Here is a 26,821-nt window from a genome sequence, read left to right as displayed (position 1 = left end):
CGTTAAGCCAATATTTCATATCTTAATCATTGAGGTTAACATAAAGACTTCTAAACTAATGATTTATACCTATAAAGTCCAATGCTTTTAAGATGCATCCAAACATTCATGACTATTTATTCTTCTTAAACTCTTCTTAGATCATTCTTCTCTTTATGTTCTGCTATCTTGAGTATGGCATGCATGGTAATGATAACTTCAATTTCTTCTTCTTCATGCTTACTCTCACCTTTATTTTGGACAATTTTAAATGATATATAAAATAAAATGGTTAGTCCAAATATCACTATGTATTTATCCAAGTTATGAAAGATGATACTATGAACACTTTTGGGTATAGAATCAATTTAAGGAAAACATATGATAGTATAAAATAACTTTAATGCATACAAATTTTTCTAAATCTCATGTAAATAGAATAGCATAACTAAGAACACTTTAAAGAACTTGTTCCATAGTCATGATTAACCACTATATATATACATATATAATTAGACATAAGTATAGTTAACTCATCTATATTTATCATCATCAAAACTTAATCTAAACATAATTTCGTAAGTCATTATGTCCAATAATATCAATGGACTTGTGTTTGGTCCACCTAAGACTCAGTCAAGATGTGTGGGTTATTGTAGATCATTTAAAAAATTGGCATACTTTTTACCAGTTAAGACCACCTATGATATAGGGAAGTATGTAGAAGTGTATGTGAAAAGAGGTTATGAGATTGTATGATGTGCCTAAGGACATTATTTTAGATCAAGATCCTAGGTTTACCTTGAGATTTTAGGAAGCACGATGGAGAGCTATGGTTATTGAGTTGAGATTTAGTACTTCTTATATCCACAGACCGATGGGCAAACTAACGCATGATTCACACTCTGGAAGATATGCTTCAATCTTATGCCCTTGATGGAAAGGCAGTTGCAACAACCATTTCCCTTTGGCTGAATTTACCTATAGTAACAGTTTTATTGGAGTATTCAAATGACACATACAAGGCATTGTATGGGCAAAAGTGTAGATCTCCTTTATACTAGGTTGAGTTGAGCGAGAGAAGGTGATTAGTCCAGATATTATGGATTAAACTATAGAGAAGATCAAAGTTATTCGATAGAAACTTCTTACTTCCTAGAACCATTAGAAGAGAGTTATGTCGATATGTAGTGTCAATTAGAATTTAAAGTTGAGGACTATATATTCTTAGAGTTTCTCCCCTAATTAGTATAATAGGTCCATACGGACTAAGAAGTTATCACCTTGTTATATAGGACCATATCAAATTTTGGATAGAGTAGGTCCTGTATTATATCAAATTGCTTTATCTCGCCATTATTTAGGATACATGATATGTTTCAAGTGTTACAATTGAAAAAGTATTAATCAAATCTATCACACGTTATTAAGCTAGAGGAAGTAGAGCTTTAAGAGAATCTCACCTACCGGGTTGAGCTAGATCGAATAGTGGATCTAAAGAAAAACACTTGCATAACAAGACTATTTGTTGGTGAAAGTGTTTTGGCAAGAAATGGCTCCTAATGACGTGATATGGGAGATAAAGGAGAGTATAAGGAAGCAGTATCCTCTTTTATTTCCATGAGTTAAGCTTGTAGTTGTATTTTAATTTTAGGGACAAAATTCCTTTAAAGGAGGGGAGAATTTAACATCCTAAATTTTAATCCAAAAAAACTAGTTGCTAATCAGAGGTAAACTAGTAATTAGTGGATTGATTATAGTTTTAGATAGGGGATTAATGTGTGGTGATAATTGGTTGATCTGGTTTTAGGATCGGATGGTAGAATAATGATTCAGGACTTAACACGCGAGCATAAGTGAGATTTGACTCATGCACAAAAGTTAAATAAAGATGACAATCTCAACTCTTGAAATCAAAAAGAGAAAGTAAGAAAATGCATAAAGAAAAGGAGAGGGAGTTTATCTCTGCTAGTTCAATTATTAGAAGTTTAGGAGTTTACTTCGATCAGTGATTTACTAGGTAAGTTTTATGCTTCCTTATAGTATGTTTCTACCCAAATTTCTCTAAGTCTGGTTGATAGAAAAATTGAATCAAAAAGTTTTAAGGAGTTAAAATTTGAGGGATAGGTTTGAAAAGGGGTCTTAGGTGTAAAACTAAGGTTTTGCAACTGATTTAAGTTTTTTAATGGTTGAAATTTAAGAAAAAAAGCTTAAATTAACCTAAGCTATTAGGTTAAAAAAAGGGAAATTGATAAAGAGATGAGAAAGGGGAAAGTCTTGGGTCATTTGAGTAGCCTAGAGGGTAAATGACTATAGAGAATGAATTATGTGAACTTAAAATGTATTAGTTGAACTGTTTCATATATTGAGGGTTTTGGCTTAGCCAAATTAATGCCCTATATGAATGTTGGGAAATTCAGTAATAGATGTTTGTTATGTAGATTGAGCATCTAAGGATTTGCTTGTTGGAATTGAACAAACTTAAGAAGTTCAACGTGAACAGTAACTTTTAGTAAAAAAGGTAAAAGGTAGAGTAGCCCATTTATTTGTTGGTTTATGAAATTATTTACAAGTATTTTATGTCAACTATATGCGTTGTGTCTTATGAACTGATAAAGTAGCAGTATTGTGAAGAACTATTCATGCGTGTATGTGAATGATGCTTGAAATGTTAGTCAAGATGCACATACATTTGCATCTAGAAGGGTAGGGAGCATGGCCTTACTTATGTAAGACTAGGAAGTCCTAAAGGTCTTAAGCATAGAGCTTGCTCCACCAGGAAGAACCTAGTAGAATTATGCACAAGTGTACCTTAGGGTAGGGGTCGTAGCCCTACTTTGTGCAAGACTAGGAAGTCCTAATAGTCCAAGCGTTGAGTGTACTTCTGCTAGAAGAGTAATAAATGACAATTTTATATATTTTAATCCTTTTAATTTGGAAATTTAAAAATTTATTTAAGGCTAATTGAGTTTAATTAAATATTATTTAATTTTATTAGCCAATCTTTAGTTTTTATATTTTAACTATCTAAATCTGTGATTTCAAAATATAAATGATATCTTTAATATTTTTGCACAGTTACTATTTTATTTTATTTTATTTGTGCAGATCTTCTAGATTCAATTTGAAAGATAGTAACAAAGATTATTTTGAATAAGAAGAATATGGACATGCTTGAAGATCTAATCAAGAATTAAATTTTTAAAATTTTGTTTATTTTTTATTTTGGGTTTTTTAGTGTAGTTTTCAATTAGAGTCATTTAGGGTAGTTTATTATTTAATAAATTATTAAGTTTTTCTCTTTCAAGAGAGACACACAGCATTTTGATTAGAGGAGGGTACGCATCATTCATTATATATAAAAAGCAAGGAACACAGCACAAAAGGGAGGCATGACTTGATGACTTTACGAAGAAGCAGGGGCATCGTGTCTTTTGTTCTGTTCTTCAGCTACTAGGCAATGATTTCTCAATTTCTCATCTTATGCTGTTTGATTTTTAGTTTTATGTAGAGCTAATTTTTTTGTTGTGATCAATTCAAACTATGATCTTAAATTTTAATAAGAGTCTTTAATTATTCAAGGAAGATTTAATATCCTAATTTAGATGCAAATGCTAGTTTTGAATTGAAATATGGTTTAGTATATTTGCTAACTAAATTTCATGGTCTTGTAGGAGAGGACCCGAATAGGCACTTGGAGGAATTTCATATTATTTGCTCCACTATGAAGCTTTAAGGAGTTTCAGAAGAGCAAATCAAATTGAGGGCTTTTCCTTTTTCATTGGATGTAGTAGCAAAAGATTGGTTATATTACTTGCAACTAGGTGCTATTATCTATTAGGATCAAATGACACAGGTGCTATTATCTATTAGGATCAAATGACATAGTTATTCTTTGGAAAAATTCTTCCCTTCCTCTTGCCCAACAGTAATAAAAAAGATATTTGTGGGATTCACTAGATGACTGGGGAGACAGTTCATGACTATTAGGAGAGATTTAAGAAATTATGTGCAAGCTACCCTCATAAATCAAATACTTGATCAGCAGCTGGTTTAACATTTTTATGAAGGTCTCTTACCAACATAGGGTGGTTTGTTGATGCCACAGCTAGTGATGCTTTGGTAGAACTTACTCCAGCTAATGCCATGAATCTTATCTCTAAGATGGCACAATATTCTCAACATTTGGTACACAGGGCTAAACAAGTAGTCAAAGGGTGAATAAGATTCAAACACCACAATATGATCCTAAATTTGAGAACAAGATAAAGGAGCTCTCTAGCATGGTTAGGGACATTGCATTAACACAACAAAAATTAATAAATTCACTAGCAGTGCCTACTTTTCCCTAGTCGTATCCTCCACAGATGTATGCACAACCTCAATTTTATAATCTCTTCAATAGGCTACTACATTTTCAGCTTAGTTGGGCCTCTATATGGCATCTGTTGTTTGGCCACACACACTACTAATCAGTGCCCACAGTTGACTGATAGAGTTGAGAATTGTGCTGGAATTTTTCCAACTAACTACTTATGCAATGAGGCTAGAAATATGATCCTTTCTCCAACACTTATAATCTAGGGTAGAGAGATCACCCTAATTTTAGATATGGAGAAAGTCAATAATAACAATATAATACTATAGGTTAAAATCACAGCCTATGCAATCAATGAGGCAATCTACTCTTATTCAAGAGTCTAAAAATGATGGACCAAGTCTAGAATAATTAATGAAGTAATGGCAGTAATAACATCCAATTTCAATAACATATTGAGATAGTCATTCAACAATTGGAGAATTAAATTAGGCAATTGTCTACTTCCATCAATGAATTGAAGAATTAAGATTCTAGAAAGTTGCCTTCTCAAATAGTTATGAATCCTAATTGCAGTAATGTTAATGCCATCACTATTAGAAATGGAAAGGAGCTTTTAGAGCTTACTACAACATTTACCAGGAATAAGTCAGCTATAGTAAAAACACAAGTCACATATGAGGAGTCTAATGAAGAAAAGGAATCAAGGAAGATCCTTTCATTTCTAATAGGGAGATTCAAAGGAGGAAGTTAAAGGAAGCTAAATTGGAAAAAGAAATGCTTGATGTTTTCAAAAAGGTTGAAGTCAATATTCTCCTTTTGGAGGTAGTGAAGCAAATTTGTAAATATGCAAAGTTCTTAAAAGACCCATGCACGAACAAGAGAAGATTTAAAGCCAATAAGAAGGTTAATCTAGGAAGAAGTGTATTAGCTTTGTTCCATGGAGGAATGTAATGTCAACCATCCATTCCCTTAGAATACAAAGATCCTTACTATACCTTGTATTATAGAAAATTTAGAATTTTCTAATGCTTTGATTGATCTGGTGTAGTGATAAATGTTATGCCTAAGTCTATATTTTCTTCTTTGCAGGGTTGTGAGATGAAGCTAGTTGGGATTATTATGCAATCAGCAGACAAGAGACTTGCATATCTTAATGGTATGCCTGAAGACATTCTAGTCAAGGTAAAGGATTTAGTCTTTCTTGCTTATTTGGGTAGACCATTTCTTAAGATAGCTAATACCATCATTAATGTTAAAGATAGTACTCTTTCTATGAAATTTGCAGGACGTGTTATTTAATTCAATCTCTTAGAGAATATCAAATATTCTATAGAGGATCATTCTATTATTAATGTGAGCATGCTTAATATGTTAGTTGATGATACACGTGACGAGCCTTGGGATAATTTTACTGCTGAGTTGCCTAATGTGGTGAATTATGAAAACATTATGCATTGTACATCTGATTGCTTATATAACTGTGCTACTTGTGTTGAAATAGATAATTGTTTGCATTAACTCCATTGAGTATGATGATCTACTTAATTATATTGATTCTCCTGAGGCTATTAGCCCATCTATTTGTGTTGAGCCTCATGATTATGATGATACTTGTGAGACCATGCAGTCAATTGGTTACTTAAATAGCATTGATTTTGTGATCCCTATGGCCTTTTGTGATGGTATGGATAATACTAAGAGTCATGGGATTATTAATTATGTTATGCAGTTTGACTGTAATGGTCCTTATGTGGAGGATTTTGTTGTTTCTATTGTGTTTCATGAGCAGATACCTGTGATTAAAAAAATTCTTTCTGCTACAATGAGGCCATCTTCAATGGCGATATTGCCATGCAACCTTCAACCAGATAAAGGAAAGCCATCACCTAAAAGAGCTTTTGATAAGCTTAGAGAGAAAAATATTTTGAACAAGCATCTATTCTCCATCAGAGATGCGAATTTTAACTTTAAGAGCTTACAAAGATTTAAATTATTTGGTTGTCTCTCCTCCTTTCACTTTTACCTTGCATTTTATATTTTATTCTTGAATTAACTAGATTATTCTAAATTGAGTTGCATTGAGGACAATGCAAGATTTAAGTATGGGGGAAGAGATTTGTCTTTATTTTGAAATTTTTTTAGAAAAAAATTGCTGTTTTCTTGCTTTTTTTGTGTGAAGTTGTGAGTTTAAAGCAATTTTAGTTTAGATGCATTTGAGTATAATAAGTAATTAATCTTATGTTTGAAATTCAAGTTAAGTGGTAATGAATTTGGTTTCATTGGATTAATGTGATAGTCTTTAACTTGTGAGGATTTAGGCCTAATATCATTCTCTTCTTGTATGTATTCTCTTATCACTACTCTTACTCTAGAACTTGTCTTGATTCTTAGTTGAAACTATAATTGTATATGTTTTGCATGAAGATGATTTAGGCATTCTTTTCTTTTAACCTACTTAGCCAAATAGCCATCCCATGTAATTTATCCCTTGTTAGCCCCTTCAAGCCTTAACCATTTCTTTAAAATTTTAGCCAACTGAAAACATAACCTATAAAATCTTTTCCCTTCATTTTTCTCACCCCACTTTAGGTAATAAAAAGTGTATCATAATATTTATTGGAATGAAAGAATATGTTTGAGGAGAGATTTGAGCTATTTTTTTTTAAAAAAGGAGAGAGCTAAAAAGAAAAGAAAGAAAGGAAGGAAGAAAAAAAGAAAAGAAAGAGCATAAAAGGCAGAATGTAAAAAGTAAAAAAAAATAGAAAAAAATAAAAAGATGCGTGAAGCAAAGAAAATGAAAACAAAACAAAGAGAGAAAAATAAACCCAAATCAATTTATTTTGTTTTTTTCATTCTATAGATTTCATTTCAAATATGTTTTTCATTCTCCTAAAGTTTATTAGCCTTCATTTTTCTATTTTTATACCATACCTTTATTTAAGCCCCATTACAACTTAAAATAAAGTCATTTTGATTCTTGCATTGCATATGGCATAGATGGTGGAGACTTAGATGATGAATAAGTCTATGGCAGTGAGGTTTTGATAGGAAAATGTGAGTCAAACACTTACCTATAAAGACTTAAGAGTTGAGAGTTAAACACTTGACCTTTGTGAGGGTCTATTACTCGATTCATTTTTAGCAAATGAAATTGCCATGATACTTGTTATTTTGGATATAAGAGAAATTGATTAGAGTGTCAAAGTATTGAAGAGCTATAATTATTTTTATTCTTTTTTGCTTCCACATTTCTTTTCATGAATTTTGAGATTTAAGTTTTGCCTAATTGTGCAAAAGTCTAAGTGTGGAAAAATTAATAAATGACAATTTTATATATTTTTATCCTTTTAATTTAGACTTTTAAATATTTATTTGAGGGTAATTGAGTTTAATTAAATATTATTTGATTTTATTAGCCAATCTTCAATTTTTATATTTTAACTATCTAAATCTGTGATTTTAAAATATAAATGATATCTTTAACATTTTTGAGCAATTGCTATTTAATTTTATTTTATTTGTGCAGATCTTCTAGATTCAATTTGAAAGATAGTAACAAAGATTATTTTGGATAAGAAGAATATGGACATGCTTGAAGATCAAATCAAGAATTAAATCTTTAAAATTTTGTTTATTTTTATTTTAGTTTTTTAGTGTAGTTTTCAATTAGAGTCATTTAGGGTAGTTTTATTATTTTAATAAATTATTAAGTTTTTCTCTTTCATGAGAGATGCACGTCATTTTAATTGGAGGAGGGTATGCATCATTCATTATATATAAAAAGCAAGGAACGCAGCACAAAAGGGAGGCATGACTTGATGACTTTTACGAAGAAGCAGGGGCATCGTGTCTTTTGTTCTGTTCTTCAACTACTAAGGCGATGATTTCTCAATTTCTCATCTTATGCTATTTGATTTTTAGTTTTATGGAGAGCTAATTTTTTTGGTGTGATCAATTACAAACTATGATCCTAAATTTTAATCAGAGTCTTTAATATTCAAGGATGATTTTGTTTTAGCTTTATTTCAAATTACTATTCTTCTTTCTCCTTTTGAATTTTATGTTTTAACTACTATTGCTGATTCGAGTAGCTTTGTTGCATAATTTTTGGGTTATAAATTTTATATGAGGTTTTTCTTGCTATAATCTACTGATAGAGCATTATAAGAGTAATTTGGCCTAGCTTGGGTGATTATCTATGCTTTGTTTCTAGTGTAGCTAACTTAGAATAGTTGTTAGGTTGTGGGTTACAGGAGATCTCAATTAATCCATAACTTAATTTATTTTTTAATTTTTGAATGATAATTTGAAAAATATATAATGAAACCAAAATAATGAAGTTAAATAAAATTAGTTTATTTTGTGGACAAGGAAGATTAAATTTAGGTGATTGGGTTGTAATTGATTGCGTTGCTTGTGTTTGATAATTTTCTTATTTGAATTTGTTTTTATTTATTTAATTTTAATTTATTTTTTTTCTAAATTAATTTCATAAGAAAAAAATCCCCCTGCTTTTTAGCTTTTTATAATCATAATTCAAATAGTTAATTCATTGACTCTTAGGGAGACAACCTAATTTGCACTTTACTGTAAAATTTAATTTTTATTAATTTTGGTGCTATTCAACAGTAATGTCAAGGGGACTCAGGAGACCACGTATATTGATGATACGTGGTGTAAGACTATGGTTTGGTAGGCAGTCCTGGTCCAAGCATTATGCTTGCTTTGCTAAGGGGAACCGAGAGTGCATAAGCATAGTAGTGAATGAGAATGATGTTGTGTATATGCATGTCTATACTGTTTCATTGAAAATATGCTACTTTATCTTTTGCTTGTAATTTACTTACTAACTGGTATTTAGGGTTTATCCAAGTTATTGGAATGTATGTCTCACTCTATTACACTTTTGTGCATAGGTGAAGAGAATGCAAGAAGGCTAGGAAATGAACTGAGGAAGGATTAGCTTCATTATGGTAGCGGTATAACTACCCTTTAAGTAATGAATGTGTAATAATATTGTTAAAAGTTAAGTTTCCAACTAGGATGTTTATGTGTACCTATTTGTGTATATGAGGTAATGTTTGTAAGCTTGCTTGTATAACTTATATTGCATCTCGTTGTGTGCATCACTATGGTGAATATGTGGGTAGGCCTAGCTAAACTAAGCGTATATCTTTAAGGTTCAACCATTAAACTTCAGATTAGTTGTAAAACCATGGTTTCGCACTGAAGAGCCATTTCAAAACCTTCTCCTAAATTTTAATCCCTTAAAACTACCTGATTCAATTTCTATATTTACCAAACTTAGAGAAATTAGGGCAGTAACATGATATAGGCAGTATGAAACTTACATGGCAAGTCACTGGTGCCCTAGTAGAGGAAAACCTTCTGTTCTCCTCCCTCTTTTATCCTCTGTCTCATAAGCTGATTCACATTAAATTTATCTAAATTCTGTTCCAGATGCTATGGCACATGCAATACATGCTACAGCATATGGTACAGTGAGATAAGTCTCACTAATGCTGGCACGTCATGTTCTAAATTATCATCTCGCCTTCCAATCCTATCAACATATCAACCAACCATTACCATACATTAATTCAATATCCAAAACCATATTCATCCACTAATTACTAATTTATTCCTAATTAGCAACTAGTTTCCTAGATTGAAGTTAGGATGTTACAATACATAATAGTCTTCCTTGATCATTTCAAAGTTGAATGAGGTTAAAAATTTGTGAAACCTCAAGTTCTATTGCCTAGATGATTGCTTCAATCTATATGTGGATTGAAGGAGTCTGCACACTTTGCTCTTTACCCTTATGTATGAAACCTTCTGGTTATTTTATAAAGATTTCCTCTTCCAGTTCCCCATTAACGAAAGCAGTCTTTACATCCATCTAATGTAATTCCAAGTAAGAGCTTGCTAACATAGCCATGATTAACCTAATTGAGCTAAAGTGCACAACTCGTGATAAAGTATCCTTATAGTTTTCACCTACTCATTGTGTATACCCCTTAGCTACCAAGTAGGCTCTTGCTTTATATATTAATCCATCTACCTTTCTTGTTTATTTGAGAACCTATTTCCTCCCAATTGTCTTTTGGCCCAGTAATAGGTTAACCAATTCCCAAACTTGGTTAGTTTTCATTGAATCCATTTCCTCTTATATAGCCTTTCTCCAATTTCATATCTAGTCCTATTAGTACCTCTTTAACACTTTTAGGATCTTCATCGTCTCTATCTAGTCTAATAATGAATGTTGCTTCTTTAACTGAGAATTGTCTTCTTAGAGCTTTATCTTTCTTGCTTCTCTAAAGTGGTGTTTCAAGATTCTCTTCTTGTGTTTAACTGAGGTTTTCATGTGAAAATGATCATCTCTCCCACTAAAATTAGTAGACTAATGAATATTCACTAGTTCCTCATTAGGTCATTCATCAGTCTTAGATATTTTGAGATTTCTCAATCTCTCCTTTGCTAGGTAATTTGGTTTCTAAGAACATCAAATGCCTTTAACCTCAATCACTAATCCGTCATCATTTTTACCAATAACAACATAGCCCTTTGAATGTTTAGATCATGAATATACATTTCTTCCTTTTAGGACCTAATTTTTCAATTTTTATGAAGAATTGTGGATATATGCTATTGAATCCCATATTATTAGGATGGCTAAGTCTAGTTTATAACCTATCCATAGTTCATAGGGTGTGCCTATGATTGATTTGGAAGGTATATAGTTAAGTATGAAAGTAGCTGACCACAGTGCATACCCCCATAAAAGAAATTGATAGGCTTGCTTATGCCATCATGGACCTAACAATGTCAACGAGAGTTCAGTTTTTCCTTTCAGCAACTGCATTTTGTTGAGGAGTACTAACAATGGTAAGCTGTCTTACTATTCCTTTCTCTTTACAAAGAGCCTTAAATTGTTCTAAGATATACTCTACCTTTGTCAATTCGTAAGGTGTTAGATTTACTATTTAATTGATTCTATATCATGTTAAGGTATTTTCTAAAGCATTCTATCCCCCCAAGTCCTCCTAAAATAATTACTTAAGACTAGCTTCTGTCCTAACTTAAGGCATATAAGCACTAATAATATTAATAGTCTCACATCCAACTATCATTTCTAAGGAAATAAATTATGTCTCCAATTTTGCTAACTTCTACAACATTCTTCTTCCACTCCTTATCAATAATGATGCCTACTTTATTGATGTGATTACTTTTCCTGTACACCAAAGTTTGAAACCTTAAATATCCTTAGCTTGTTCTCTACGCCATTTTGTTTCTTACAGGCATAGGATATTAATTTTCCTTTAAATCATAACCCCTACAACCTTTACAGATTTACAATTTAATGTCCCAATACTCCAAGTACCAAATCTAATCTTGTTATTATGAACTAACTTCATTAGCCGTGCACGTCCAGAATGATGTAGTAACCCTTGCTCATTTAACACTACATCTGAGCACTGATGTAGTGTTTCTAACTCATTTATCACTACACTCGAGCCATGTAGCACGTTACTTATGGGCAACAACCTAGCATTAGTGTTATAACATCTATTGTCCATGTTCATGATAGATTCAACAAAGTTTTACGTTAGCTATTGATAGCCTAACACAACCCTCCTCCTTTAACCGGGCTTAGGACTGGCTATAAACATAGGCAGAGTTTAAGGCATCACACAAACACAAGTGACAAATCATGCATGGACCACTGTTGATCAAGGCAAGGGGAAAGTGTCTAAACTAGCATAGTAGTGTCATTGTTGTGGAGAATCTCTAAGATTGTGTAATGAATAAAAACTTCATGATTATTGTGCATATAAGTTTCCATAGGGATTTTATGCTTCTTATGAGTAGTGAATTAGTAGAATTGTAGAGATTTATGGTGACTTTGTAAACCTTAGCCCATATACATGAATATGTGGTGAAATGATTAACAGGGGGTTAAGGTTTAGTTCTAATTATGTTTTGAATGTGTAAATGGTAATTTGTGATGATATTGTAGTGAAAATAGTGAAAGGAAAGTTTTTGAGCCAAGATGTGAATAGTTTATGTTTTATGAAAATTGGCCGTTGAACAATGAATTTTGATATATGTGTATATATATGATACAATGTGGTCAATTAGGTGTAATAGGTCCTTTTGGACTTAGTTGAAGGCCTAGAATGGTTTAATGAAATTAAGGGATCGATTTGAGCACTAAGGTGTGTTAATTTCTTTAAAAAAGTGACTTTTTGCACCTGGATGTCTATATTTTGATCATCCTGTTTGATCATATCCAAACCTATCTCATTAGTTAGCTTATGAGATAAGCTTCGTGTAGGTGCTTGAATTACTTCGATTATACATCATTTGTGGAAACAGCGTATGCTAGAAGTTCAACTTGCAAACTAGTTTTTGACAATAGCATCTTCTATCATGTCTACCACAGCACATGGCGTATCACACTGTGGCACATGGCACAGAGATGATCAGGGCATGTGGCTTTGTGCCATACGCCACGACACATGTGTTGTTTGCTGTGGCTCATGGCCCATAATCTGACTTGATTTTGTAGTATTTAATGCATGCAATGATTGTTATGAATGCATGTGACTTGTTTCCGCTGTGTAATACTCTAATATCTTATAATTTTGATGATTTTTCAAAATGAGTCTTTGGCCCAAACTTTTCAAACAAAGTATTTGACTATTGTTTGGTTTTATTGTGGTGGTGATTAAGTTAATTCTCTCTTATATCTGGTGGATATAGGGGAGGGTTACATGTCCTTTCTTATTACAATAAGAACAAGTAGACTTAGATGAGTTAGTCATAACTGCAGAAATAAAGAAGTTCTTGTAATATTTCTGTTTTTTCTTAGCTTTATAACACAAACCAGCTTTATCAAAAACACTTATTTATTGACTTAAAATCTTATTCAAATTTTCTCTAACCTTAATAAATTTAGCAAGAGTATTTATTAAATCTTCCTTTTTAAATATATGAAGTAAACAATCAATACATCGAGTTTCATTTTCTAAAATTTTTACTTTCTTTTTCAAAGTTTCATTTTTGATTTTGAGACACAAATTTTCTTTTTTTTTAAAATTGCAAGTTTCTCTTTAGTTTGATCAAGATTTTTCATAAGAAGAAAAGATTCATTATGTAATTCCTCAAAAGCAATTTTTAGTTATTCAAAAGTAATGTCAAATTCAGAGTCTAACTCAGAATCACTTGCATGATTTCTATCAGTCTTTGCTATTAGATAGCAATTTGCTTTTTCTTTTATAGATTCCTCATCACTGTCACCTTATATTGAAAAGAGATATGTATTGAATTTTTTTTTTTGTCATGCTTGTTGCTCTTACTCTCTTGCTTTAAGGGGCAATTAGCTTTGATGTGCCTTAGCTTTTTGCATTTAAAGCAAGTATTCTCCTTGTCTTTCTTCTTTAAGAATTTCTTGTTAAACTTCTTCTTTCCTAAGAATTTTCCAAGCTTCTTAACAAGCATGGCCATATCTTCATTAAAGTTTTCACCGTCACTAGTTTCAGAATTAGAACTTTTTTATTACTTTTTTAGCATCTTCCTTTAGCATGGATAATCTCTCTTCATGTTCAGAAGGCTTCCAAACAAAGCAATAATTGATCTCATAAAATCACTTTTTGCTTCCTCAATGGTAGTCTTTTTTTTGTTTTCATTCAGTAGGGAGACCTCTCGTGATTTTTCTTACTTGCTCATTTTTTGTATGTCTTTCCAAGTGCTGCAAGCTCATTCATCATGTGAGTATATCTTACTTGCATTTCCTTAATGCTTTCTCTAAGCTTTATTTTGAAAAGCTCATACTCTTGAGTCAGTGTACTCATTATATTTTCCTCGACTCCTTCTGTGCCTTCATAAGCTATCTCAAGAGCATCCCATATTTCCTTTACAGTATCAAGATTGCTGACACAAAAGTGTTCCTATTAACTCAAAGTACTTGCTATTATTAGTTTAGCATTTCAATTTGGTAGCAACAACTTCTTTTCCTTTTTAATAAATTCACTCATCACTTTTCTCACTAGCTCTGCTTCCACTATTTCCAAAGGAATATAGGGACCATTCTCAACAATTCCCTATAAATCAAGATTTGATGCCTCAAAGAACAATCCCCTCTCATTCTTCTAGAAAGTAGTTTTTACCATTGAATCCTAGAGGCTTATTGATCTCAACACGCTTAAGAAGAACATTATGACCAAAACTAGCCATAGGATCCTCTTAGACTGTTAAGTCTTTGATCAGGAATCCAAGCTCTGATACTAAATGTTGGATAGGCTGGCACCTAAGAGGAGGTCAATTGAGTAACACTTAATTTTTCTGGAGGACTTAGAAGAGAGGAAGATAGATGCAAGGAGTTAAAAGAATTGATACAAGAGATTTATCCTCGTTCAGCACAAATCTTGGCTTATGTTCAGTCCTCAAGATCACACTTTAGGTTTTCAACTAAACTCATAAGCTTAAGTGGGTGCTTGCAATCTCAGTACAACTCACAAGACTTGACTAATTTTGTATTAATAATCAAACCTTGCTACAACTAGCAACTTGTTACAGTTCACTTGAAAAATATCTTTTCAAGATTTAAACTTATCTATAAAGTAAAGAACTCTTAAAGATAAGCTCTCTAGAAAGAGTAGATTGAGTACAGATAAAAGCTTAAGAACTATTGAGAGCTTTTACTCAAAATTTATCAAGTACGATAAGTGAATGAATGTAAAACTTTAATGCATAAATTGAAAGCTTTTAAGAATGTTCAAATGATGAATAGTTCACTTAAAAATTAAAATTCTTTTTTTAGACTTGAATTGTATCACATATATAGCTTTGGCAATTGACAGGCTGTTGGAACAGCATTGTGGTTATTAGTGACATTTCTTGCATGCAACCATGAGATTCAAGCATGAAATAGAGCTAAGCAAGTTCTTGTCAAGTATATATGAAAATTCAAGCGTAAACACTAGGGTGAATCATGTGTGTTTTCTAAGATAAAATGATGGAAATTGTAAGGTCCTCCTTACTTAAACACATTTATCTCTAAATCATAGCAACCAAGGGATTAACCCTAAAAGGATTACCAAAAAGTAAAATTTTATAGAAAGGGAATTTCTCAAATCCTTTTTGAAAATTTTCCCAAATTCAACATTTCAAATCTTAAACAATATTTAATAAGCTTAAATCAGAGTTTTGAAAGTAATGTGGAAGCTTGGAAATCAATTGGGACCAAAATTTATGAGTTTTAAAAATGAAAATTGATATTTGTGTAGAAAATGACACGTGCACTGTGACTCACGACATGTGCGCCACAACTTGTCTTCTCTGTGCCATGTACCACGGTATGAGGTGCCATACGCCATGGTGCATTGCACAAATTTGACAGCATTAGTGTTGTCATTTGATAACACAGGGAGCAAACTTCCGACGCGTCTTAAAACTCCATCCGACTTTCAATTTAGGTGGTTTTGGTGTCTATGTGGAGCTTTCTCCTTGCTCTAGTTAATGGCACTAGTTTCAGACTCAAACTTATTTTCTATAAAAAGTTGGACACCAAAACTCATTTTGACCACTTTCATAAAATTTCTCAAATGGTGTCCCAACTCAACCACATATGCCAAATAGCTCACACCAATCATCCAACCACACTCAATAGCATCCAACAGACCTATGCAATATGCCACACACAATTAGAAACACATTTATCAAAAAATCATCACTCAACCCAGATTTTCTCAAAACAGAAAGGGGAAGTAAAAGTCGCATAAATTCATCAATTTTGATTATAATTCTTTCAAAATACATATATTTCTACTTGTACAAGTATTTTGGCCTTATACACGGGTTGACAACCAAAACTCACTAACCTAGGGCATAAAATACACCAGTTGCACAAAATAATGCAAGTAGTATAAAAACATTAGCATGTGATCCTAATTGGAAATTACATTAATAAATACAAATGGAACAACTAAAAGGAGGCATATAGAGGATTACTCTACAATCCTAGGTCTCTGTATGTTTTCCTTGACTCGAATTCAACGAGCTAGGTCCTAAAAATATTCAAAATTGAGGGGTAAGTACAACCACTCAGTAGCCAAGTTTCACCTAACCTATACAATTGCATATCAATTGTAAATAGATGCAATAAAACTAATAACCATGTGACTCCTACAATACACAATATCATGATATTTCACAAAGCACAACATGGGGTTGCAATAATAATAACCATGCACCCCTAACATGTGCTGGGCCACAAAACTAATAACTATATGGCCAATCTTATATGCATGATCATATTCTACCCTTATACCCTCCTGTTACCTCCGGCACGAAACAAGTGGCTATCATATGGCTACGTTCGTCATAGATAGATCTAGCCTACCACTTGTGAGGAGCTATCGGGCTAGGGTGAACTCATTCACTTTGTAATTAGGTTTCCCCTAATACTAACAACCATGGGGTGTCATACCCCTAATCCAGCCTCCTTATGAACCAATGGAGACTAGTTACGTTCGAATCCCTCATAGAACAAGTGGGACAGTCTTGAATCAACCATGGGACAAGGCCTACCTCCTGATTCCAATGGTCGATGTTAAGACAAGTTCTCGATTCCAACAGTCACTGCCAGTACTACGTGTATTTAAACCAATCTACTCCTTTCCCTAGGTGAACTCCCACCAATGATCATGCTATGCACATTTTACTTAATATGCATTTTAACAATCAATTCATGGCACATAAACTCATATACTCAAATACTCCACAAACTTAACACATTTCTAATCACAATTATCCACCCACGATAACAAACCAAAATCAAGTTCATAATTCACAAAGGGTGGCAAAAGTGAGGTTTTCTTTCCAAACCATTTCGCAAGTAAACACATTGCCAATATGCGTCATAAATTTAAATCATAAATCACATTTTACAAACACAATTAACATTTAACTATAAAGATTAAGTTTCTCTCGATTACCTTAAACCTTTAAGAGGTTTAAGGTTTGCCGCTCACAATATCAACTTCCAAAGCTTCAACAAGCTTGAATAGTGCCAAATGATTCACACTACAATTATAAGCAAGAATATTATCACAATCCCATACTTAGGGAATTATCAACATTGATTCCACCTTTTCTCTATTCCACCAATCCCATAAATCTCTACCCATTCATACCTAATGGGTTCATTAGGTTCCATTGACCCTCATTATCATTTATGTGTCATTAAACTACCATTAATGGTCCACCAACATTTCCAACAGCTATATTTATGTCAATTTTCATATACAAATATGATATATCAAATTTTTGGCTGTGCGCTATGGTGCATAGCACAAAGGAGCTTGTTGCATTCAAATCTGCCTCTGTGGGCCATAGTGGACTAACCACATGCCGTGGCATGTGATATAGAGAATAAATATTCACTCTTTCTTCCTCTTTCCCTTCTCAGGTGGCCCACCATCAATCTAGACCTACTTCTAGGGCTAAAATCACCAAAATTACACCACGTTAAGCCCCTATGGCCATACACCTCATTAACTCACTAATCAAAATAATTGGGTTGATTAATCATGGTTAATTTTTCTAGATGTTACACAAACTATTTTGTGTGATAAACACAAGCATGTTCCCTTAAGCTCTCATATGTGAATTAGCTGGCAGAATACCAAAGCTAATCTGGTTGACAAATTACACATAGGACTAGCTAACTATCACGTATGAAATAGTTGGTTACAAAACCCAAACCATTTTGCATGACAAATCACGTGTGCAATAGTCTTACCCACACGTGTGAAATGGCTAGTTGTAAAACCAATCCATTTTGTTGGACATATCATGCGTGAAACTAATGTGCATTCAAGCGTAAATTGCATAATTAAAAACATTTAGATCAATAAGTGATGAATTGTTCAAGTGTATAATATGCAACAGGCTTGAATGGTAAAAGATTCATTAAGCCTAAATGTGTTCAAGAAACTTAGTAACAAAGCACACATGAACACTTTCTCTTTCAAGTATAAACATCACTTCTCAAAATACAATAGAACATGAGGTGATAATTCAAGCACGCGTATATAAGCATATCTTATGTGAATTGGAGCACAGAAGCTTCATTAAGATATCACACAAATACAAGTGATAAATCATACATGAACTACTACTGATTCAGGCATGAAACATCAGTCAATGTGCCTAAAGTGATAAATCAAGAGTGGGACCATTTTGAATCATGCGTGAAATATCATGCTGTGAAAAGCTTAACATCTGTGATCTAATTCAAGCATGAATGACATTACTTCCAAGCTTAAATTGACTAAGATAAGGCCTGAGAGACATAAAAAGATTTATGAGCTTAAGATGATGCATTCATATTAAGATTAATATCATGTGATTAAGCTCTCATAGTTTTCACATTGAATCTAAGAGAAATAAATAACTTATCCTATAAATCTTCTTCTTCTCTTAATTCTTCATGCTCTTAAAAGTTTTGTCTTATCTACGAACCTTTACATATCTATGGATATAATACACACCTCTTCTCTTAGTTTTGTAATAATCAAAACATATGATTCAACATTCTCCCCCTTTTTGATGATGATAAAACCTATATGTTGCACTATACATTCTTATAGTTGCATGTGATTGTTGATAGTAGGGAGTTATTCTATTATTGAGATTATTATCTTACCATGTGGTTACATTTTATAGGTCAGAGTAGTGATCAAGGCAAGGGAAAGAGTCTAGACTGGCAAAGTGGTGTCGTTGTTATAGGGAATCTCTAAGATTGTCAAATGAACTAAAACATCATGATTATTGTGTATATAAGTTACCATAGGGATTGCATGCTTATTATGAGTAGTAAATTAGTGGAATTTTAGAGATTTATGGTGACTTTATAAACCTTAGCCCATACACGTGAATATAAGGTGAAATGATTAATAGGGGCTAAGGTTTAGTTATAATTATGTTGTGAATGTGTAAAGTGATAATTTGTGGTAATATTATAGTGAAGATGGCCAAAGGAAAGTCTTTGAGCCAAGATATGAATAGTTTGTGTTTTGTATAAATTAGTCATTAAACAGCCAAATTTTGATATATGTGTATATATATATGATAAAATGTGGTCAATCAGGTGTAATAGGTCCTTTTAGACTTGTTTTAAGGCCTATAATGGTCTAATAAACTTAAGGGATCGATTTGAGCACTCGAGCACATGAATTTCTTCAAAAAAGTGACCTTTTGCACCTAGGTGTCCAAATTTTAATCAGACCTTTAGATCATGTCCAAACCTATCTCATTAGTTATCTTATGAAATAAGCTTTATGTGGGTACTTGAATTACTCCAATCAAACATCATTTGTGGAAATGGTGCATACTAGAAGTTTGCTCTATAGACTAGTTTTTGACAGCAGCATCCTCTGTCTTGTGCACTACAGCACATGACATATCACACCATGGCACATGGTATAGAGATGATCAGGGTATGTGGCTTTGTGCCATATGTTGCGATGCATGTGCTATCTGTCGCAACGCATAGCCCATAATCTGACTTTATTTTGTAGTTTTTAATGCATGCAATAATTATTATGAATGCATGTGACTTGTTTTCATTGTGTAATACTCTAATGTCTTATGATTTTGATGATTTTACAAAACGAGTCTTTGGCCTGAGCTTTTTAAATAAAGTATTTGATTATTGTTTGGTTTTGTTGTGATGGTGATAAAGTTAATCCTCTTTTATATCTGGTGGATATAAGGGAGGGTTACATGTCCTTTCTTATTATAATAAGAACAAGTGGACTTAGTTAAGTTAGTTATAGTCCCATAAACAAAGAAGTTGTTGTAACATTTTTACTTTTGCTTAGGTTTATTGCCCAAATTAGCTTTATCAAAAACACTTCATTGTTAACTTAAAATCTTATTCAAATTTTCTCCACCCTTAACAAAGCTAGCAAGACTAAATTTCAAATCTTCCTTTTCAAATATATAAAGATAACAATTAACACATTGAGTTTCATTTTCTAAAATGTTTACTTTCTTTTTCAAAGTTTCATTTTCAATTATGAGAAACATATTTTCCTTTTCTAAAATTGCAAGTGTCTTTTTAGTTTAAGCAACATTTTTCATAAGAAGAAAATATTCATTATGTAATTCCTCAAAAGCAATTTTTAGTTATTCAAAAGTAATGTCAAATTCAGAGTCTAACTCAGAATCACTTACATGATTTTTGTCACTCTTTACTATTAGATAGAGATTTGCTTCTTCTTCTATAGATTCCTCATCACTGTCACCTTATATTGAAAAGAGATATGCATTGAATTTCTTTTTGTCATGCTTGTAGCTCTTACTCTCTTGCTTTAAGGGACAATTAGCTTTGATGTGCCTTAGCTTTTTGCACTTGAAGCAAGTAATCTCGTCTTTCTTTTTTTAAGAATTTCTTGCTAAACTTTTTCTTCCTAAAGAATTTGCCAAACTTCTTAACAAACATGGCCATATCTTTGTTTGAGTTTTTACTATCACTGGTTTTAGATTCAAAACTTTTTTTTTTTAATTACTTGTTCAGCATCTTCCTTTAGCATGGATAATCTCCTGATAAGTGCATATTTTACAATTAAATAGGTGTAGATTTTGGTGGATTTGATTATATTTATTTAGATTTCATATATGTTTAATTATTATTTATATATTTTCCTCTCATCACTTCATTATAAGATAGAAAAGGATTTTAATACAAAATCTACTCATATCTTTTTATTTTTATATTTTGCAAAGAAAAATAATCATTATGGCAAAATATGCTTTTTAAACCCCCATATCCAAACCAGTTTAAATGAAAACAATTTAGAAATAAGAGGCATTGGCATTGTTATAAATAAATGAATGACTAAGATGTTATCCAAACTGGTTCCTTTAGTAACTAGTTTAGAAATTGATATCTAAACCGGTTAAAATATATAACTGGTTTATATATCTATTATATTTTAAAAAAATTATTCTGGAGAGACATCTAAACTAGTTATGAATTGTAACCAGTTTATATGTATATTTTAATTTTAAAAAAGTTGTCTTTTAACATAACTAAATGATTATATCCATGATAGTTATAAATGTGCTTTAATTTATTTAAAAAAATTATTTTTTAATATATCTAAACTAATTTTCCTTGACACTGGTTTAGATATACTTTTTAAATTTCTAAAAATCATCAAAGCTTCAGAGCCTCAATCTTTTCTATCCATAACCTAAATCCTTCACACTCTTCTCATTCTCTTCTCTTCATCGTATTTGCCTCGGGTTCTACAGGAACAAGTTCAACCTAACAAAATCAACTTCCTCATCTTACTCTCTCAAGCACACTAAGCCCTATCCCTCTCTAGTCTCTACATTATTGCTATTAAAGTTGCCTATGCCCTTCCTTGATCATTTCCTGTATGCATGGTAAATTAGAATTTGATTGTTTTCGTTGTACACATTTTGATCATTTATTATTGTACTGGAATGGAAATTGTTGATATGATAGTTTTAGACTTCTTAATAAAAAAATTGTTTTGCATTTATGATCTCTCTTCTCTTGCTTGATCCCTTCCTTGATTTTATTCATCTCCCTATTGAAGCTATGGTACTTGTGTTTATTTGCTATGATGCTTGATTTTTTCAATGATAAAAACTTAGAGGATCAAAGCTTTGACACACTGAACAATGGCAAACACTATGACATAGGGAAGACCTGTCCTATTCTCTCCTTACAAGATGTCCAAATTCAATCTCTCTCACAGGTCTCACTTATTTCTTCCTTCTTTCTCTCTCTATTTTCAAGAATGCTTTGATTTTTTAGGAATAGGAGAAAGAGGTCAAGAGCAGATTGATTTTACTCCTATTTTAACTTCATTTCTCATCTAAAGTTGAATCTTTAGGCACATAGCTTTATTCACTTGCTTTGTTATATAGATCATCTCCCTTCTAGAAATATTAGTTAAGTTAATAGTAGCTTCTTTTTATAAGATGTTCCTTTTGGAGGATTTGCTCAAATATGGAACTTTCAATCACTCTTTTCAATTAAAAAGTTGATGCCTTATTATTTTACTGATTGGTTATAGAGGCATTTCCAATCATTATGATGTCCCTTATTGGGCTAAGTATTTATTTTTTATTATTATTAACTATGAAAGCAGTCTCCCTGATGGTAAATTCTAAACTCATAAAGTTTTAATTATACTTCAGAATCACTCAATAGTTTTATAGTTTAACAAAAGAAGTGGTGTATCCTCAAGTAAATTCATTATTGCAATATGTACTCTGAGATCTTTCATGTACAATTTTATTTCCTTTGTTTCTCTACAGTACTATCTCAAGTGAGCTAGGTAGAGCACCCTTTAGGAAATCATTGTAATTCATGTACTATTATACTGTAGTAATTATATTTAGGATTGTTGTTCTGATCATATTTTCTTAATTAAAGTTTTGTTCTCTTCTTAGATAATGAATGGGTAAGTTCATTTCTGTAACACTTACCCCGAGTGTTATCCAAAAATCACACAATTCAAATAAACTAAGTGTGGTTAAGGAGTTAATCCTAAAACCAACTTAGGAAACAAACCATTTAAATCACTAAGTAGATACATGATTGCAAAATAAATATTTAAAACTTTTTTAATAAATAAATAATTTATAGGTTTTACCTATAGCGCATGGAAGCAAGCTAGGCGAAAGCAAGGGAAAAGATACTGTCATGATAGCATTAAATTATTGTTATGACAGCCCTCCCGGGAGGCGCCATTCTATCATCCGATCCCTGATCGAAGTAATTTTAAAGTTCACACGTCACACTCAAAGGGTACTATAAGTGTACCAAATTTTAAAACGATCCAACAGTTGGATTAAAAATTAGACATGTTAAAAGTTTGGTCATTTTTGCTGAGCTGTCATGACAGCACCTCCAGACTAACTTCTGGAGTGCACCATTTCATCATTTGACCTCCAATCTGAGAGATTCCAAAGCCCACATGTTAATTTTACATAATACTATTAGCATACCAAATTTTGAAAAGATCCAACATACGGATTGAATTTTGTGCATGTTGCAACATCATTACTGTTGCTATCATGACAGCACTTTTATTGTCATGACAGCTCCTCCGGACCAAATTTTAAAGTGCACTGTTTCTTCATCCGATAACCGATTGATGTGATCCAAACCCCACACGAAGCTTATAAAATTTTTTACTTATGACCCAAATTTTAGAGAAACCTAATGGTCAGATTAAGATTTAGACACCCGGATGCAAAAGTGCAGTTTTTTGGTAAAAACCATTTTCAAAATTGTCCAAATCTCATCCTAATGGTCACAAACCTGTGAGAATACTTTGGACATATCAAATAGGACTAAAAATACTTGATAGAACATTTAAATGATGGAAAAATCCTTTATACCAAAATTTAACTACCCGGGTGCCATTTTCCAAATGGACCCTAAACCCCAAAAATGCAAAATCACACGAGTGGTCAAAAACTATTCCAAATATCATATGCACATATGAATACACATGCTAAAAATTTTCACTTAGCTCAGAGATCTTTGTGAGGCCCACGCACCCACTCTCTCTCTCCAAGGTGTATGTTTGCCTATAGCGCACCATTTGCAATGCAACCACTTTGCATTTGCTTGTGGAATCACATATATACCAAAATAAATATTTGCTTGTAGTGGAAACTTAGTCTACTAAATAAATCCATCAAAACCACACACCATAGCCAAGTTTTCTAGCCACAAGTCTACAAGCAAACAAAAATTCATACATAAGCCATACAATCCACACATACTCACACACATATACATAATCACATCGTACTGGCACCTTAATCCTAAATACATTATAATGTACTTGCTCAAAAGAAAGAGGTTATAGTTCTTTACAAATCACAAGCAAACCTCTAGCTTAGCTCTTTTCCCTATCCACCAATGGATCCTTTGCCTGGACCTGTAAATATTATAAAGAAAGGGGTGAGACAACCACAGTCTCAATAACAGAGAAATCGATATTCCTTATTACAAGGAAAGCCATGGTCAAGTAAATAAATAATAAATTTAAAATAACATATAATTAACTAATTAAAATGCTTGAATGCATGAGATAGGCCGATATAGCCTTTCCTAACCAATAGAATGCCCCCTGGCACTTTTTAACTTATAGGTAAACCTTGTACCCACTGTACCTCCACAGGAATAACATATAAACTAAGGCATGATCTGATCTACCGAACTGCCTGTGCCCCTTCGACGTGAATCCTGAGTAGTCAAAGCTAACTCCCTCCCAAAGCTAGCCCGACGTACTCTCCATACAAGGGCTACCTTGGCCTAGGCACTCAATCTCACACTTCAGATGCCAGATTCCCTCTCCCACTGAGAGGTGTCAAATACTCAATCCACTAACCACTTTAGTGTATTAAGCTCACAATACAAAAGGCAACACTGAGTACTGACAGTGAGCCATAGAATATCACAAGAGCACATCTCCCTATTGGTGAACTCCCACCAAGATCATGCCTCCTACCCTTTTCTACCTTTTCTGAGTATTGACTACTTCAACACTCAAGGTAGTATAACACTCATAATTCATCCCCTTAAGCAGTTCCTTAGCCTATCTAAGGTACCAAATCTAGTTGCACTTCTCTAAGTGCAACTCTTTATTTTTTATGATCACAAGGCATGCTAATAATCTTATTTCCCTAAGTAACATCAATGTTAAATAGATAGTAAATATAGATGCATTATTATTAAAGCAATACCCCATAAACCCTTTTAAAACACATTTTATTTGCATTCAATTGTTTAAAACATGTAATGCATGCTAGATAATATTATCTACTCAAAAATAGCTAAACAAAGCAATAAAAAATATAAATTTCCCTGTTACCTCAACCCTTTGGTACCAAAAGGGTTCCTCTTGTATAAAATAGGACTTGGCTTGTTCCTTAAGTTCTCAATAAGTTCCACCAATAATTTCCTACAACATATAAATGATTCACATCACTTATCATGACAAACAGCATTAATGAAGACTATAGCTCATATCACACAACTTGGGTTAATGAGCCATAATCCATCCCAATAGTCCATATATTAAACCAACCATTTACATAATACTACTTAACCACCAAAACCATTTATTAGCCATCACTAGGCTAATTTTCAATTCATATAATTTTTTATCAATTAAAAACCTTCACTTAGTATCATCAACTTTTACCAATAGTCCTTACAATGAAAACCAAGCCTTAATTTAAATCTTATTGGGCTCAAATAGCAAAATTATAACTAAATCAATAAGCTTAAACCATTGAGGAGAAAAACTCAATCTCTCAGGGTTTAATTTGTGCTCAAAACACCTCTTTTCATCTAATTATCCACTCAAAACATTAGATCACAATATAGAAAGTCAAAACATCCTCCCTAGGATCCAAAGAAATAAAAGCTTACAAGAATAAAGCTTTTGGGATCAAAATCAAAAAATTTCCTCTTCTAAAAATTTAAGAAAATCAAGAGGTAAGGAAGAGGATTGAAGTAGGGAGTTTACCTATTAGGTAGCCGAGTAGTCACAAAGCCTCCTAAATCAAAACCTAACTCCCTCTCTTTTTCCTCTCTTCTTCCTCTCACTCTCTCGTGCTCTTTGTTCATGGGTTTCTTTCCTTTTTAATTTCTATTTCTGTGTTCTTTTTTCCTCTTAAATTGCTGATATTAGACTTTAGGAAAAATTACAAGAAAGGGCCCAATATTTTTTATTAAAACACAAAAGCCCGAGTCAACTTTGGTAATTTTTTCCATAGTTAAAAATAAAATAAAACTAAACTTTTGCTTAGAAAAATTCAAACTCTGGACCTCTATCAAATTATTCTAAATTTTAATTTAATTATAGATATTTTATTTTATTTTTTTAAATAAATTCGAGTCTTAAAATTTTAAGATGTTACAATTTCTAGTTTAGTAGAGGTGAATACTGGTAGATAATAGTGGTTCAATGTTCAGTATTTATAAGATTACCAATTTCAAAAAATATATTGTTATAGGTCTCAAAATTTAGAATTTAAAGACTTAGTTTGAGGCTTTCAACCTAACTTATATGTTCTCCCTTCTCTATCAATAAATGGCATATGACATAAAATATCTCTATATGCTTGAGTTACACTAGCTGGGAGCTTTTCCTTTAGATTTTGAGAAATTTTTTGTTCTAAAGCATTGTCTTCTTCCTCTCACTACTGAAGGTAAACATATCTACTTGTGAATTACTCAAACTTTTTAAATTTAGATTGATACTGTAGGCATATCTAATCTTAATCAATATTATTTTGCCTAAATTCTTAGCAAACAAGAGAAGAATAAAAGCCATGCTGCACAGATGCTATCTACAAAGGGTAATATTTCATTTACAACTTCTAATAGATATTTGCTTCTTCATCTGAACTAGAGATTAGTTAGAGTACATCTTTTCTTCCTTG

The sequence above is a fragment of the Prosopis cineraria genome, unplaced genomic scaffold, assembly GCF_029017545.1.
Source record: "Prosopis cineraria cultivar Desert tree isolate PC_DT_omini unplaced genomic scaffold, ASM2901754v1 PC5, whole genome shotgun sequence".
NCBI classification, from domain to species: domain Eukaryota; kingdom Viridiplantae; phylum Streptophyta; class Magnoliopsida; order Fabales; family Fabaceae; genus Prosopis; species Prosopis cineraria.
The sequence above is the reverse complement of the archived record's forward strand: the minus strand, read 5'-3'. Positions refer to the sequence as shown.